Consider the following 17,179-nt stretch of genomic DNA (forward strand, 5'->3'; position numbering starts at 1 on the left):
CCAGAAGATCCATCGTGGTTCACTGAAGCTACCTGAAGCTATACCGATGGTTAATACACTCATACAGACCCCCGTTGATCTGGTAGATCATCAGGTCATAACTCCGGGAGTTCCTGGAGGACCCATAACAATTTAACGTAACCCAGAATATCCATCGTGGTTCACTGAAGCTACCGGAAGCTATTCCGATGATTAATATACCCATATAGACCCCCATTGATCAGGTAGATCATCAGGTCATAACTCCCGAGAGTTCCTGGAGGGCCCATAACAATCCAACGTAACCCAGAAGATCCATCGTGGTTCACTGGAGCTACCTGGAGCTATACCGATGGTTAATACACTCATATAGACCCCCGTTGATCTGGTAGATCATCAGGTCATAACTCCCTGGAGTTCCTGGAGGACCCATAACAATCCAACGAACTCCAGAGCATCCATCGTGGTTCAGTGCAGCTACCTGAAGCTATACCGATGATTAATACACCCATATAGACCCGCGTTGATCAGGTAGATCATCAGGTCATAACTCCCGGGAGTTCCTGGAGGGCCCATAACAATCCAACGTAACCCAGAATATCCATCGTGGTTCACTGAAGCTACCTGAAGCTATACCGATGGTTAATACACTCATACAGACCCCCGTTGATCTGGTAGATCATCAGGTCATAACTCCCGGGAGTTCCTGGAGGACCCATAACAATTTAACGTAACCCAGAATATCCATCGTGGTTCACTGAAGCTACCGGAAGCTATTCCGATGATTAATATACCCATATAGACCCCCATTGATCAGGTAGATCATCAGGTCATAACTCCCGGGAGTTCCTGGAGGGCCCATAACAATCCAACGTAACCCAGAAGATCCATCGTGGTTCACTGGAGCTACCTGAAGCTATACCGATGGTTAATACACTCATATAGACCCCGTTGATCTGGTAGATCATCAGGTCATAACTCCTGGAGTTCCTGGAGGACCCATAACAATCCAACGAACTCCAGAGCATCCATCGTGGTTCAGTGCAGCTACCTGAAGCTATACCGATGATTAATATACCCATATAGACCCGCGTTGATCAGGTAGATCATCAGGTCATAACTCCCGGGAGTTCCTGGAGGGCCCATAACAATCCAACGTAACCCAGAAGATCCATCGTGGTTCACTGAAGCTACCTGAAGCTATACCGATGGTTAATACACCCATATAGACACCCGTTGATCAAGTAGATATCTAGGGCATGACTTCCGGGAGTTCTTGGATACCCAGATTTGTGGATGGCCCCTTATCCGTGTTTTATGGATGACCCCTTATACAAATGTTTCATTTATATGTAAATAAAGTACATTTAAAAAGAAAACCCCATTTTACGCCAAAACCCCGCAATAACGCTCCCCCGATTTGCGCTCAAACCCCGAAATAACGCTCCCCCCGTTTGCGCTCAAACCCCGAAATAACGCTCCCCCGAATTGCGCTCTCCCCCGGTGTGCGCCCCCCCAAAAAGAGCGCACATGGGGGATTTAGTGTATGTTTAAGAGAAACTTTTGCTTAAATACACAGTTTACTTCATTTTGAAGGTTTAATTAACAGTTGCCACTTTTGGAAAAGTTTGGATTTCCGTTGTTTTTTATTGAACCCCCCTAATTTTTGCTCGAAATTGAGCAGTTCTTCGCTTTATTTTAGAAAAGTCCCTTAAAATTACATTATTTTGACTTGCTGAAGTCAATTAATCAGTCAAAAAATGATTGTATATTTAATTCAATCATAAAATATAAATGCAGTTTTGTTGTGAAAATGGCCACTAGGCTGATTTCAGATGTCGAACTCAAAACATTTATTTTGGTGAAAACGGACGATTCAATGTAAGTCAACATTTTTTTAAATTATGCTGAACATGCCACATAACAGATTTGTAGATATGCTTGAAATTGTGATTTTATTGATTTTTTCATCAAAAACCCTTCAGACGGTCCACTATAGGAAAGGGGCCTACTAATGGATAACGTACCCTAAAAGTTTCGATTTTGGAATATTTTAGGCTTTCTTTAAGACACATATTTTTATATTTAGAGAGCGTAAATGTTACTCCAAATTAATTTCCAAACGCGGGAAAAATTAGAACATTAAAGCAATAATGTTTTTTTAGACGTAAATTTTTTTGTAATGTTTTTGAAACCGTTTCAAAAGACTCTTAACCTTGGGACCATACAAAAAAATATTAACGCATTTGAGAATAAACATTGAAGATTTAGGCTCCCGGAAAGATCAACAAAATTTCACGATCTTCTCCAACTCACACATTTTTTCTCCCAGCTAACCCAAATTAACCCACGACTTCTAATCAGATCCCATTCCATTTTCCAATTAACATCCGTCCCCTCGTTTAGCACCAACAACTTTTTTTCCCCATTCTAATTTACACACAACCATCAAATTACACCAAAGTCGTTCTTGGCAGAAGAAAACAATAAAAGGGAGGAGGCAAAAGGGGGCGCTGTCTTCTCTTTTGTTGCCTCTTTTTCTCTCTCTCTCTCACTGCTGCCCAAACGCCTAAGCTCTAATGCCAATGCACTCTTCGACACGATCGCTCGCCCTCGGAAAAATGCACTTTAATCGTTGTTGTTGTTGTTGTTGTTTATGAGATGCGTTTTTTTTTTGCTTTCTTCTTTTTCTTAAATGGAATTTTCTCCCATTTTCGCCTTTTAATGCGGCGTTGTCGGAAGAATTTTCCCATTTTCTTTCGTCTTGTGGAATCTATCAAAGCAAGCTTACATTTTTCTCTCCTTCTGCGGTGTTTTCGTTGAAGAATAATCCACACAGCTTCCTTCGACGAAAACTTGGCTTTTGACAGCTTGCGCTCAGTTCTTCCATCTTTTCGCCGTCGTCATTTTCCCGACTTTTCACCGTTGTTTTTCCACCTCTCTGAGTGCACACACACACCAACACTGAAACTGCTCAGCTTCTTTTCCGTTTTCTCAATTCCAAAAGCCCAGTGAAATTGCAATTATTTCGCACACACAACATTCCAATTTTGGCCTCTTTTTTTTTTGCTTTATTTTCGTACGATTTCAGTTTTCTTCTCCCAATTTCATTGCAACGGCAACGGAAAATCCACTATTGTTGGAGGCATTTTCCGGGCGAGTTTTCTTTTTCCTCATCTTGCGGGATGCTGGGCAAATTTCTTCATTAATTTTCTCAAAACGACGCAAATTTTATCTGCTCACTTTTATCGGTGCTCTTGTTCATCCTCAAAAAAAAATCGAGCAAAAGGTATCACTCACTTTTATTCTCTCTCACCACACGAATATTCCAAAAACGAAGAATCCAGCTCGACACCAATCAATCCAGTCTGACAGTTCTCGTCCGTAACAAACAATCGGGAAAAAATAGAGTCACTCGTCCGCAAAAAAACTTTTTTTTCTCTAAAACAATTTCGCAAAAAACACGGAGAGAAATCGCGCCGTCCAACCGCAACCCACCGAAGTTGGAAAAGCATTGACTGGTCGCTGGCTGGCCGAGGCAGGAGAGCTTGTGAGGAGATTCCCCCACACACACAGAAAAAAGAGAGAGAGAGAGAGCGAAATTACTGCGGCACCACTACCAAAGCAAAGATTCCACCTCTTTCGCGTGTGTTTTGCACAAGAGGTGTTGGGTACTAATACAGAGCAAGGAAGTTTGACAGGTTGAGTTTTAGTTGTGGTTGTGTGCGTGTGGTGCGATGCAGCTTGTTTATAAACACAGTGACAAAAAGGGGTGTCAGATGGTTGAGCAAATCGGTGTGTTATCTGTATGCATTGCATAAGATTAGCTGTAAAACTACTTTTCTCTGAAATTACAATTAGAATAAGTTTTGTTTTACTTTTATGAAATTATAATTCAAATCAATAAATCATCAAACAAACTAATGGGTAATTCTCTACCAACTCACACGAAATCGGGAAAAGTTGCCCCGACCCCTCTTCGATTTGCGTGAAACTTTGTCCTAAGGGGTAACTTTTGTCCCTGATCACGAATTCGAGGTCCGTTTTTTGATATCTCGTGACGGAGGGCGGTACCCCTTCCATTTTGATCATGCGAAAAAGAGGTGTTTTCAATAATTTGCAGCCTGAAACGGTGATGAGATAGAAATTTGGTGTCAAAGGGACTTTTATGTAAAATTAGACGCCCGATTTGATGGCGTACTCAAATTCCGAAAAAACGTATTTTCATCGAAAAAACACTAAAAGTTTTAAAAATTCTCCCATTTTCCGTTACTCGACTGTAAAAATTTTGGAACATGTCATTTTATGGGAAATTTAATGTACTTTCGAATCTACATTGTCCCAGAAGGGTCATTTTTCATTTAGAACAAAAATTTTATTTTAAAATTTCGTGTTTTTCTAACTTTGCAGGGTTGTTTTTTAGAGTGTAACAATGTTGTACAAAGTTGTAGAGCAGACAATTACAAAAATTTTGATATATAGACATAAGGGGTTTGCTTATAAACATCACAAGTTATCGCGATTTTACGAAAAAAAGTTTTGAAAAAGTTACTTTTTGCGTTTCTCTTTGTTTCGTCGTCCGTGTCTGTCGCGGGTGACCATGAACGGCCATGATCGATGACGACCAACTTTTTAAAACTTTTTCGTAAAATCGTGATAACTTGTGATGTTTATAAGCAAACCCTGTATATATATCAAAAATTTTGTAATTGTCTGCTCTACAACTTTGTAGAACATTGTTACACTCTAAAAATAACCCTGCAAAGAAAAAACACGAAATTTTAAAATGAAAATTTTGTTCTAAATGAAAAATGACCCTTCTGGGACAATGTAGATTCGAAAAGTACATTAAATTTCCCATAAAATGACATGTTCCAAATTTTACAGTCGAGTAACGGAAAATGGGAGAATTTTAAAACTTTTTAGTGTTTTTTCGATGAAAATACGTTTTTTCGGAATTCTGAGTACGCCATCAAATCGGGCGTCTAATTTTACATAAAAGTCCCTTTGACACCAAATTTCTATCTCATCACCGTTTCAGGCTGCAAATTATTGAAAAACACCTCTTTCGCATGTTCAAAAATCGTACCGCCCCTCCGTCACGAGATATCAAAAAACGGACCTCGGATTCGTGATCAGGGACAAAAGTTACCCCTTAGGACAAAGTTTCACGCAAATCGAAGAGGGGTCGGGGCAACTGCTGTGTGAGTTGGCGGAGAATTACCCTAATATCAAAACGAAAGTTTCAATGAAACTTAAAGATTTCGGGGAATTAACAAAACTCTCATTTTCAACGCTAAGGAATACTAATCAAACGGTAATTTGACACTTTTTATATTGACTCCTTTTTGGTTTGTGTGCAATCACGATCCATCATTTATTAATATAACAATAATTCACCATTATGGCCTATCTACAATCACTTAGCTTAGAATAGTTAAATAAAGTAAAACTTAGAAAATGTACACAACTTACGGCCGTCATCCACAATCAACTTAGAAAATTTGCTGGGCTGATATACGTTGCTATGCAGTTGTTTGTTTACCTTTGATATGGAAACGTCAACTTACCGTAGATTTTGAAATTTTCCATACCATACGTCAAGTTTCTAATTTTATTCCTTTTCATTGTAGAAGATCAGATTCATTTCCATTGATTCAAACTCCTAAGCTAAGTGAAATTTTCTAAGTTAAGTGATTGTAGATAGGCCATTATTCGAATCGGCATTTGAACAAACAGAAGTTCTGGAGTTTTTTTTGAAAAGGTCCAATAAACCAAATTTCCAGTTTTTGCTTTTTGGGTGTTTTTAGAACCGCCTTGAGTCAGGGGTATTGAAAAACACCCAAAAAGCAAAAACTGAAAATTTCGTTTATTGGTCCTTTTCAAAAAAAAACTCCAGAGTTGAAGAAAATGAGTGAATCTATTCTGTATTCTTTGTTATTGCTTCACCAACTTTATATTCAAAAAGATAAAAAAAAATAATTTTAAATTCAACCCACAATGTATCATTCCATTCGATTTCCGAAATTCACAAGATTGTTCGTTGTCTAACGGAAATCAAGAAACATTCGAGTTTCAACACTAACATTTCAAATGGTCACAAGCCATTTCTCTATCACATTTTGCACTGTTTTGCAAATTCTTCAAATTCTATCATAATTGCCCACCCTATCTGCGACAGTAGCATACAGACAAAACTACAGTTCATACAGATATTTTATTAGAGTGATACAAATCAATGCAATCAAAAATGACAAGGCTAATTATCGCAAGATGTGACGGATCGGTTGGAAGCGACGCGTCGACCAAGAATATTTGAAATGGTAAAATAAAAATTTTGTAGATAAAATTCAATGAAATTTTTTCGTGTAAGGTCTTTCATAATCAATTGTAATTTTTTTTAATTTCGTGTTTTTATTATACATTTCCTTTTTCATTTGTACCGGTAAAGTATTATCTTGCGTTCAAAGCAACGCTTTGAATTTAAAGTCTACGTATAACAATGCACAGTGGTCCAGATCGCAAAATCGAGTTTAAAATGGATTTTCCGAAAAATGGTTAAGTTTTGAAGCTTTGGCATCTTCAGAAGAGTTGTTGCAAATGGGTAAGGGCAACTTTTGGTTTGGTTCAAAATTAAGATGATTAACGATTAGGGTGATTTTCAATATCTAACTTTTCAGGAATATTTTTGGGAATATATTTGTCTTGTGAAAAGTTGTAGGGCTTGCCAATCTAAGCAACTATGTCGAAGACACCAACATTTCATCTCGCATCCTTCTACGATCAAATTTAGAGAAAGCATCTGAGCAAATCTTTAAAAATCAGTTTTTTGAATGAAAAGTGATGTTCGAGGCACTTTTAGAATTCCTAAAAAAATATGTATTTATTGACAAGTAAATTTGAACTTAAGGGTGAAAAGTTACAGCCATTTAAAGGTAAAAAAGATGCAAGTTTTAAGCTAAAATATCTCGAAAAATCGCTGGCCAAATTTTAAGCACCAAGTTGCATTCGAACGAGGAGATCTAGCCTTATAATTACTGAAAAAATCCAAGGGGTATTTTTTAAAACTGGAGATATCCTTATTTGAAAATGTCTAATTTTCAATAGTAAAGTCTATGGGACCACCCTATTGAAATTCGAGAATTGTCCAACTATATGTTTTTCCAATGTAATTTTGCCCGCTTTATCTGAATCTGTCCTCAGAATTGAGCCAACGCGTAAAAAAATAATCGATTTATGGTCATATTTTGGGTTTCTATGTAAAATTATCCTAGAAACCTAAAATGTGATCAAAAATCAATTTTTTAAATCAGAAAAAATAATTTATAAATCAGAATCTGTCATAATTTTTGTGATTTGGATTTGATTTGATATTATACGGATTGTTTTTTTTAAGTATGAACAAGTTGAAGAATTATGAGTACCGATAAGTTTTATTCATTTTGAAGTTTTGAAAATTCATGTCACTCAAATTGTATTAGCTAAAAATGGAAATCTGGTGTATGCTCAAATGTCTGTAAAATTCAGACGAATCTGTGAATCTGGCATCTCTGCTTTACTTTTGAAAGCTCATTGCACAAGATGCAGTACTAGAAGCGAAAGTGTGATACAAACTCAAAAGCCCTAGTACATCACCAACATGTTTTGGATAAAGCGTTGAAAAAGCTTCCTCGAGCTTACTTGTTGCCTACTTTTTGGAGATTTAGAGATGGTAGAGGTTATCCAAAGCTTATATGAAGCTTGTTTTAAGAAAAGCTTGTATGTTTTATATGCTAAGGATTTGCTCCTATTTTCATCTCAGTTGCCAATCCTCATAACAGAAGTGAAAAAATAGCAAAGCTTTTGTTAAATAGATTGATCTTCTAATGTTTATAAATATTTTTTGTTAACGTTAAGAACACTTTTTTTAAATAATAATCGAACGTCAAAGTGCTGATGACCCAAAATTAGGTGCAAAACGGAAATACAGTTCATACTTGATTGTTCGTAATCCTTGGGGAGAATCTCTTCGGATAATCAAATCTTTAGATAATTGAATAACGAAAAAAAAAAACGTTTTTAATGTCTTATTAAGGAATATGTAATCCAAGATGGTGGTCAATTAAGAAACTGCTGACCTTGATTTTGATGTTAAAAATTTAGCAAATAAGAAAAAAAAACTTCTTTTTTCTTTGAGCGATTCTTCAAATTAGCATCCTAAGAAATTTTTGGATATTCGAAACTTCGGTATTTTTGCAACTTACCATATTTAATAAACAAACAGCTCATAAAATGCTACCCTTCTTGCAACAGCAAACACAACCAACATATCAGTTTGGTTGCCGCCCTCGAAAGTCAACATGTCGAGAAAGTAAAAATTTAATATCCAGGGAAAAAATATCATTCTCTTCCTGCGTTTCTCTGTTTTGATTTTTCACTGCTACTGTTGCTGCTTATTTGCCAGCAGGAAAAAACGGGGAAACTTTTGAACTGCAACGCAAACAACATCAACTACAATCTCCGTCCGTACGCTTCTACGCTTCTGGGGGGCCGGGGGATTCGTTCGATGATGTGCGGGGGGCAAATATGAACTTCACCAGGATTGAGATAATAAACCATTCCGAGAAGCTTGGAAGGATACTTTCCATTTGGTTTTGTTTGAGTTTGGGAGCTTTGCATAGATGAATTTTGTATTCTTTTAGTTTCTGACAATCCTTACAATTGAGAATTTATATCTACCTCTCTATTACGGACTTCAAACCCGTTAGATTACTCTAAGATTTTTTCGATATTGAAGGCCACGATTGAAACACACATCAGGTAAGTTTTTAGTGATTTTGAACAAAGTGCTAAATTAATGATCCGGTATGTTCCAGTTAATCGAAACCGGGTAAGTAATCATAAACTTGTAACATGTACCCACTTCTGTCAGCTGCTGCCGACTAACGAACCCCGGAAATGGAAGGCATCATTAAAGGCACCCAAAGAAAGCACCAGCTCATGCACTTAGGGTCATACAATGTGCCTTCCTTTCAATTCCGTGTAGCCACCACATGTATGAGGCGAAAAGATTTGCTTGCTCTCTCAAAGAAAGGATGTGGACCTGGTTATTGTGTGCTGCCACCGAGCGTCGTGTGAATTTAGCAACATGGACCATCGTCATCAGCAATTTTCCCAGAAAAGCAAAGAAGGGAGCGTCTCGGTGCAGCAGCCAGCACATCAGAAAGTGGTTCTGGATTGTGGTACGAGAGCGAGACGAAGAATAATAAATTTTCACTCTGCTGCTCGTAAATAATAATTTAAAACAGTTTTCTAAAACTCATTGTAAGTTAATGGTTTTTTGTGGTGCGGTGGTGGTGGCCATCGTCGGAACAGGTTGTGAGGAGACCCAGGGCTTACCTGAGAGGGGCATTACCAGCAGCTCGATTCAGCTGAACGATGAGAGTGCCGGATGTCGAGCTGTCCAATAGAAGGCAAACTGACAGTGAAGGATGCACCTTTTGGGCTGTGCCAACGTTGTTTCAACAAGATGTTCCAACTCTAACTGGCAGAACTGGTTTCAATTGGGATTGATTACACTAGCTAACCACGTGTACGACAATCGGGCCTTCGATCGCAGCACAATATCCGAAACACAAACTGTTTGTCGGGGGTGGCGCGCAAGAAAGTACACTCGTTAACATCGTCATCGAGAGAAACGCCGTTCCGGGGGCGCGCGTAATTGCCCGCCGGGTCTTCGCGGACTTGCGATGCCTCTGCATATATGGATTTGTAGACCAGAGCATGCCGGAAACCATTACATGCATCCCAGACAAGCGTAATATCGCTTTCTTGTTCTGGTTTTTGGGGGGGCGCACAGTGTGAACATTTGCCTTGCTTTTCAAGTACGGACGTCAAAATCAAATAACCAAACAGTTTCATGGTCTAGATTTGAGATCTTCAGGTAAGTTTTTGGTGATAATAAGTGTGATCAGTGATTCAATGAAGTGTTGAGAAACATTTCATTTACGGACGTCAAAATAAAATTTCTTTACAGTTTCATGATCTAAATTTGAGATCTTCAGGTAAGTTTTTTTGTGATGTAAAGTGCAAAGTTATAGCTGAAACTACAAAGTTGTGATATTTTTCTAGAAAAGTGAAAAAGTGCATAAAGTTACATCAAATCTGCTGCAATTCAGCTCAAATTTGCTCACTGTGTCCCCGCCAACAACCATCGGAAGCCGCTAAACCAGAATCGTTTCCTATGCCAGCAGCCACCCAGCATCCAGCGTAGTATCCAAACCAATCCGGGCCTTGTTTTGGAGGGGATGGTTGCGCCGCAGAAGGCGAAACCACATCCCGCGTGTAGAGAGAAATGCTTTTACGAACTTGTTGTACGCGCGGTGGCCTCCATCCCGATCCACCACCATCGGAACAGCCCCGGAATGGAGTTCGAATTTTGATGAGTACCTTTTAGTTACGCACTCGCCCGGACCACCATCATTAACCATCCCCGCTGGACGGTTCATTGGGATTCATCAAAGGCGCGTGTGCTCGGGCCAACAAATAAGAGAGTGCAAACAAAATTTCGGGTGGTTTTTCCCGTGGATGGACCAGAAATTTGGCATTCTCAAATTTCGTCTGTTTGGAGGTCCGAAACTGGGACGTGGATTGACTTGCATGTTTTACACATGACTGAAAAACAGTGGGTTTTCTCTGATGAGTGGTTTGTTTGAAATTTCGACCGTAACTTTAGTGACTGAACCTTTGTTCTATCGAGAATCAAGATCCATACTTTGTTTCGAATGAAAATTTATTTCCAGCTCATCACCGGTAATCCCCTCGGTTCTACTCCACTCTAACAGAACAGGAATCATAAAGCGCACCAATTCTTCACCACTTGCTCGTCCGCAGCATCCTTGGCCAGAGCTTTTTATATGAATTACAAATTATAAATCCAATTTACCAACTGTGTCCGGAGAGGAAACCGGCGAAAAGTATAATTTGTAACTAAATTTTCGCCCCGGACCAGTTTCTGGATACAAATCTCGTCCTGCGGCGCCATATGTTGCGCGAAAACGCGCGCGCGTTGAAACTTTGTGGCTCGCGCTAAGGTGCAGCACTGGCTGATTCGTGAAATGGTAGCAACATGGTGCGCTCTTGTGGGACCGTGTACTTTCGGCTTGCAGCAATGGCCGAAAATGGTCCAGTACACTGCTGGTTGTGCCGAAACCGTCGAGGTGCTGTAAAAATAACATTGAAGTTGATTTGATATGTTAGGATGTGAGTTTTTCGTCAGGGATTGGAAAAAGATTAACAAATTGTTCAGAGTATGCATTACCTAACCTAACCTAACCTAACCTAACCTAACCTAACCTAACCTAACCTAACCTAACCTAACCTAACCTAACCTAACCTAACCTAACCTAACCTAACCTAACCTAACCTAACCTAACCTAACCTAACCTAACCTAACCTAACCTAACCTAACCTAACCTAACCTAACCTAACCTAACCTAACCTAACCTAACCTAACCTAACCTAACCTAACCTAACCTAACCTAACCTAACCTAACCTAACCTAACCTAACCTAACCTAACCTAACCTAACCTAACCTAACCTAACCTAACCTAACCTAACCTAACCTAACCTAACCTAACCTAACCTAACCTAACCTAACCTAACCTAACCTAACCTAACCTAACCTAACCTAACCTAACCTAACCTAACCTAACCTAACCTAACCTAACCTAACCTAACCTAACCTAACCTAACCTAACCTAACCTAACCTAACCTAACCTAACCTAACCTAACCTAACCTAACCTAACCTAACCTAACCTAACCTAACCTAACCTAACCTAACCTAACCTAACCTAACCTAACCTAACCTAACCTAACCTAACCTAACCTAACCTAACCTAACCTAACCTAACCTAACCTAACCTAACCTAACCTAACCTAACCTAACCTAACCTAACCTAACCTAACCTAACCTAACCTAACCTAACCTAACCTAACCTAACCTAACCTAACCTAACCTAACCTAACCTAACCTAACCTAACCTAACCTAACCTAACCTAACCTAACCTAACCTAACCTAACCTAACCTAACCTAACCTAACCTAACCTAACCTAACCTAACCTAACCTAACCTAACCTAACCTAACCTAACCTAACCTAACCTAACCTAACCTAACCTAACCTAACCTAACCTAACCTAACCTAACCTAACCTAACCTAACCTAACCTAACCTAACCTAACCTAACCTAACCTAACCTAACCTAACCTAACCTAACCTAACCTAACCTAACCTAACCTAACCTAACCTAACCTAACCTAACCTAACCTAACCTAACCTAACCTAACCTAACCTAACCTAACCTAACCTAACCTAACCTAACCTTATTGGTAATTTTTAAGGCAATCAACAATTCAGCTTTGCCTTTAATAGGGTCGCAGAGTTGAATATGATATAAAAAGTAAATGTGTACCGACTGATCTTTTTAATATTTTGATATCATTTTTGTATGGACAGCTGTCACTAAAACTCCCATCACTGCCCTAAGCCCCCACGTTGCACCAATGCGAATGTTCGCCTTCCCCATGTGCACAGTTTTGCCGGAATAAGCGTAAGGAAACCATTTTAATTCCACGTATTATTCCAATGCATAGCGCCGACCAAAGCTTTTGCCCAACTTAGTATTATAGCGCACTAGAAACTCAAAATGAACCAGGGAATCCCCGACGAAAAAGATGCTGGACTGGAATATCATTTTGTGGGCTCCGTGATTTCGGGGGAAAATATCACTCGTAATTGGTTTGCGTTTAGCCAACTATGGTCCGTTTCCGGCGAACTAGTTGAAACTAGTTATTTAGATAGTTGAAGTACTTTTCGGACTGTTGAGCTTACCACGGAGCGTGATGAAATTATCACGTTATGATGTTATACCTTCTGTATGATTACACAGATTTGAAGTAACTGAATGAAGTTTTTCGAGTCAATCAAACTCAGAGTCATCTGAGAAATTGAAGAAATTGTCTCTTTTTCAAATCGGTTTGCTCCATAAAATGAACATATCGTTATTAAACCTGGTGCGGAACGTGTCCAACAGCCCGAAGGACGTTCTTCCCTGAACACTTCGACTTTGACTCCCTTAATGCTAACGAAAACGGTCCCCGAAAAATTACTTCCAATTGGCTGGCCAAACGTCTTGTCCGGTCCGGTCACCACGTCCCAAGAAGACCCCAAAAGACAATTCGCCTCGAATTGAGAGGAGGAAACTGGCAGCGAACATGTCGTCTTGACTTCCCCGGGATTTTGCGGGTTTTCCAAGAAAAAGGGGAGCAGAGCATGTTTTCGTATGCATATTTCACAGCGAGAGATAGTTTTGGGGTGGCTTCTTTTTTTGTGGGGGAATCCTTTGTGGTGCTTTCCACTTTGGAACCCGATAGTGTAGAGACTCTCTTGCTCTTTTCAGTCACGGGGTAAAACGATTCTGGCAAGATCATTTTGCGGAAAGGGTGCCGTTTCGTGAATGGCCCGTAGAACCAATAGGGACAATTGTTATGATTTGGTAGCCCGAGCAGAGAAGTTTTGTTTTTGACTTTGTAATAAATTGATTTAAAATTAAATTCAACTATTTTTGATTTGTTTGAAATAATTTTCCAAATAGTAGAAAAAGTCTTCAAAACAACTTTAATCGGGTAGTTTCAAAGGTAACGCCAGTTCGTAGTTTCAATATTGTAACCAATTGCATGAACCCTCTGTGATCTGCTCAAAAATCCTTTGTTTTCAAACCCCACTTCTACCAAAAATGGCTGATTTTCCAACTGGCAACATTGCCAGAAGCAAACGCCTTGGGTTTCCTTTGAAATTGAAGGCATAATTCTATCTCAATTGATCGGAAAATTTCCCCTGCAAGTCGCAAAAAGCTCCATGTTTCTCCCCCTCCGGGAAAAACTTGTTCCTGACCTGAGCAAGAAATTTGCTTGCAAGTGTCGTCCTTCGATGGAAGAAATCGTCTTGGTCCTGGACCTTTCCGCAAAAGTGCATTGTGTTTGGTCTGACGTCTAATGGCATTATACTTGTTTGAGAGAGGAAAGGAGCGGAGAATGGCTTTTTCCTTTTACGGCTCGAATCACACAAGTTCGAACATAAAGTGAGGTTTGTTCTTTTAAATGGGCAAAATATGTGCATAAGCCATTAAGGAAGTCGTTAAGATTGGGGAGAAAAACGAAGCCCTGTGGTTTTTGGTTTGGAAGTAGAAAAAAGAAAATTGAAGCTGTGTCCAGAAGATTTGATGTGATTGAAATGGCAATGGTGTAATCGATTTTCATAGCAAAGTGTGATTAAGTATTAGACATCACATCACGCTCACACACGTAGAAAATATTTGCATCGGATTCAGAGTCAAAATTGAATGAATATAAACTTAAACCAAAATTAAAATTTTCAGGAAAATAACCATAACCATAACCATAACCATAACCATAACCATAACCATAACCATAACCATAACCATAACCATAACCATAACCATAACCATAACCATAACCATAACCATAACCATAACCATAACCATAACCATAACCATAACCATAACCATAACCATAACCATAACCATAACCATAACCATAACCATAACCATAACCATAACCATAACCATAACCATAACCATAACCATAACCATAACCATAACCATAACCATAACCATAACCATAACCATAACCATAACCATAACCATAACCATAACCATAACCATAACCATAACCATAACCATAACCATAACCATAACCATAACCATAACCATAACCATAACCAAAACCGAGAACCAAAACCGAGAACCAAAACCGAGAACCAAAACCGAGAACCAAAACCGAGAACCAAAACCGAGAACCAAAACCGAGAACCAAAACCGAGAACCAAAACCGAGAACCAAAACCGAGAACCAAAACCGAGAACTAAAACCGAGAACCAAAACCGAGAACCAAAACCGAGAACCAAAACCGAGAACCAAAACCGAGAACCAAAACCGAGAACCAAAACCGAGAACCAAAACCGAGAACCAAAACCGAGAACCAAAACCGAGAACCAAAACCGAGAACCAAAACCGAGAACCAAAACCGAGAACCAGAACAAGAAACAAGAAACAAGAAACAAGAAACAAGAAACAAGAAACAAGAAACAAGAAACAAGAAACAAGAAACAAGAAACAAGAAACAAGAAACAAGAAACAAGAAACAAGAAACAAGAAACAAGAAACAAGAAACAAGAAACAAGAAACAAGAAACAAGAAACAAGAAACAAGAAACAAGAAACAAGAAACAAGAAACAAGAAACAAGAAACAAGAAACAAGAAACAAGAAACAAGAAACAAGAAACAAGAAACAAGAAACAAGAAACAAGAAACAAGAAACAAGAAACAAGAAACAAGAAACAAGAAACAAGAAACAAGAAACAAGAAACAAGAAACAAGAAACAAGAAACAAGAAACAAGAAACAAGAAACAAGAAACAAGAAACAAGAAACAAGATACACAGCTGCTCAATTTTTCTAGCTCCAATCACGCCATCGATTACTTCAATTGCCTTCGATCGCCCAAAATTTTCCACCCAGTCCGGCTAGAACGGCTGTAAAGCTAACATAGAGCAACAGCAAAACCCTCGAGACTAGGAGAAAAAAATCCCCACCAGTCAAGGCCAAAAAGGCCCCCCCCTCCCCCTACCGGAGGGAGTTTAGGTTACAATCACGCCCCCGGCTGCTCGTGCAAAGTCAATTTGAACAACATAATATCGTATTAAATTTATTAAAGTGTAATGCTGTGAAAGTATAAATTTCCATTCTGCATCCGACGTCGCACCAGCCCTGGGGACATGACTAAGGCTAGGGACAGCTAGAAGCGGTGGGACGGACGACTCGATGAGGTGATGAAAAGAAAATGTGATGAAAGTAATCCACTTAAATATATTCATAAAGTGATGTTTTCTTTTGTTGAATAATCTTTTTTTTCATAATCTAAGAATACATATATTTAAAGCAGTTTAAAGAATCGTCGCAGTGCCATCCGAGCTGCGTTGCTGTGGAGAGTTCTTCTGGATTATTTGTAAACCTTCAACACGACACAAAAATGGAAATAACCCGTCGGCGTGCCTTCCGAGCATAAATATAAAAAAAATCCTATTGCATCACACAAAAGAAGCATAATTTCTCCCAGCCAAGTCAAGAAGGTAAGTTTGGGGGTTGGCACTTTTGCCACGTGCCCAGACGAGGGTGTCAGGGTGCATGTGCAGTAGGGTGCCCAGAAAAAATGACCCCCTGCTCCACAACCGGAAAACGGTTTTTTGGGTTTTTTTAAGCATCTGTGTAAATTTTGAGCGGAATTGGATGAGTTTAACCCATTGATACCCGAGCCTAAAGTTGGTGAAAAAAACTTTTTTCATACAAAAATGACTTTTTTAAATTCCCAATAACTTTTCAGGATCATGTTTTACAGCTTTGGTGTGTTCTACAAAGTTGTAGAGCATTAAATTTCCAATAAGAATCTCACTTTTGAGAATATTTGGATGGAAGTAGCGCACCATGCAGACCAAACCGTAAGAAACTTGGGATTCCCATACATTTTTTCGATTTTTCCCATACAAACTTCACCTCCGAGTATCAATGGGTAAATGATGACCGATTTTGCTCATATTTGGCCCGGAGTCCTAAAATAGGTCAAGGAACAATATTCAGCTTGTGGAGCGAGGTTTTGAAAAAAAGTCCCATATTCTGGGCACCCTAATGTGCAGGCGAATGGGGAGAAAAAATCACCGTTTCCCGCGTCGTTTCGCACACATAAAAAGTCAAGTCGATTTAGCCGGCTGAAATCTTTGCGACGCGGTGGTGGTTTGGGTCGACATTCATAATTTTTACTTCTCTCTGGGGGGGAGGAGATTGAGATGGGGTTGGGCAAACAGTGTGTGTACTTGTATTTTTGCCCAGCTGAGAGTTGTTCTTTGTGAAAGGTTTTCTGATATTTTGTTCTCACAGCCGCCGTCGGTCCATTGACTTTTTGAGTGAGCCGACATCTTCGTGTAGTTGGCAAGCATTAGCTGAAGTGGGCGGGAATTTTCCACCTGGAACCAAATTATTTTTTCTCTTTTTTTCTCCTCTGAGTTGCGGACCATGAATCGATAGAGAAGTTTAACCAGAACTAAAAACTCGAATTGATTGTTTTTATTTTGGTTGACAGCACGAT

At 39.3% G+C, this 17,179-nt stretch overlaps 1 protein-coding gene across 1 annotated transcript in view; it reads right to left on the reverse strand.

Moving 5' to 3' along the window:
* Positions 1 to 3,502, reverse strand: part of LOC6050342 — a 184,766-nt gene extending 181,264 nt beyond the window's left edge. The window contains exon 1 of the mRNA XM_038249785.1: positions 2,771 to 3,502. The gene's annotated coding sequence lies outside the window, so the exon portion shown is untranslated. The remainder of the gene's footprint in view (positions 1 to 2,770) is intronic.
* Between the last annotated feature and the right edge of the window lie 13,677 nt (positions 3,503 to 17,179).

Source organism: Culex quinquefasciatus, chromosome 1 (genome assembly GCF_015732765.1).
Source record: "Culex quinquefasciatus strain JHB chromosome 1, VPISU_Cqui_1.0_pri_paternal, whole genome shotgun sequence".
NCBI lineage: Eukaryota > Metazoa > Arthropoda > Insecta > Diptera > Culicidae > Culex > Culex quinquefasciatus.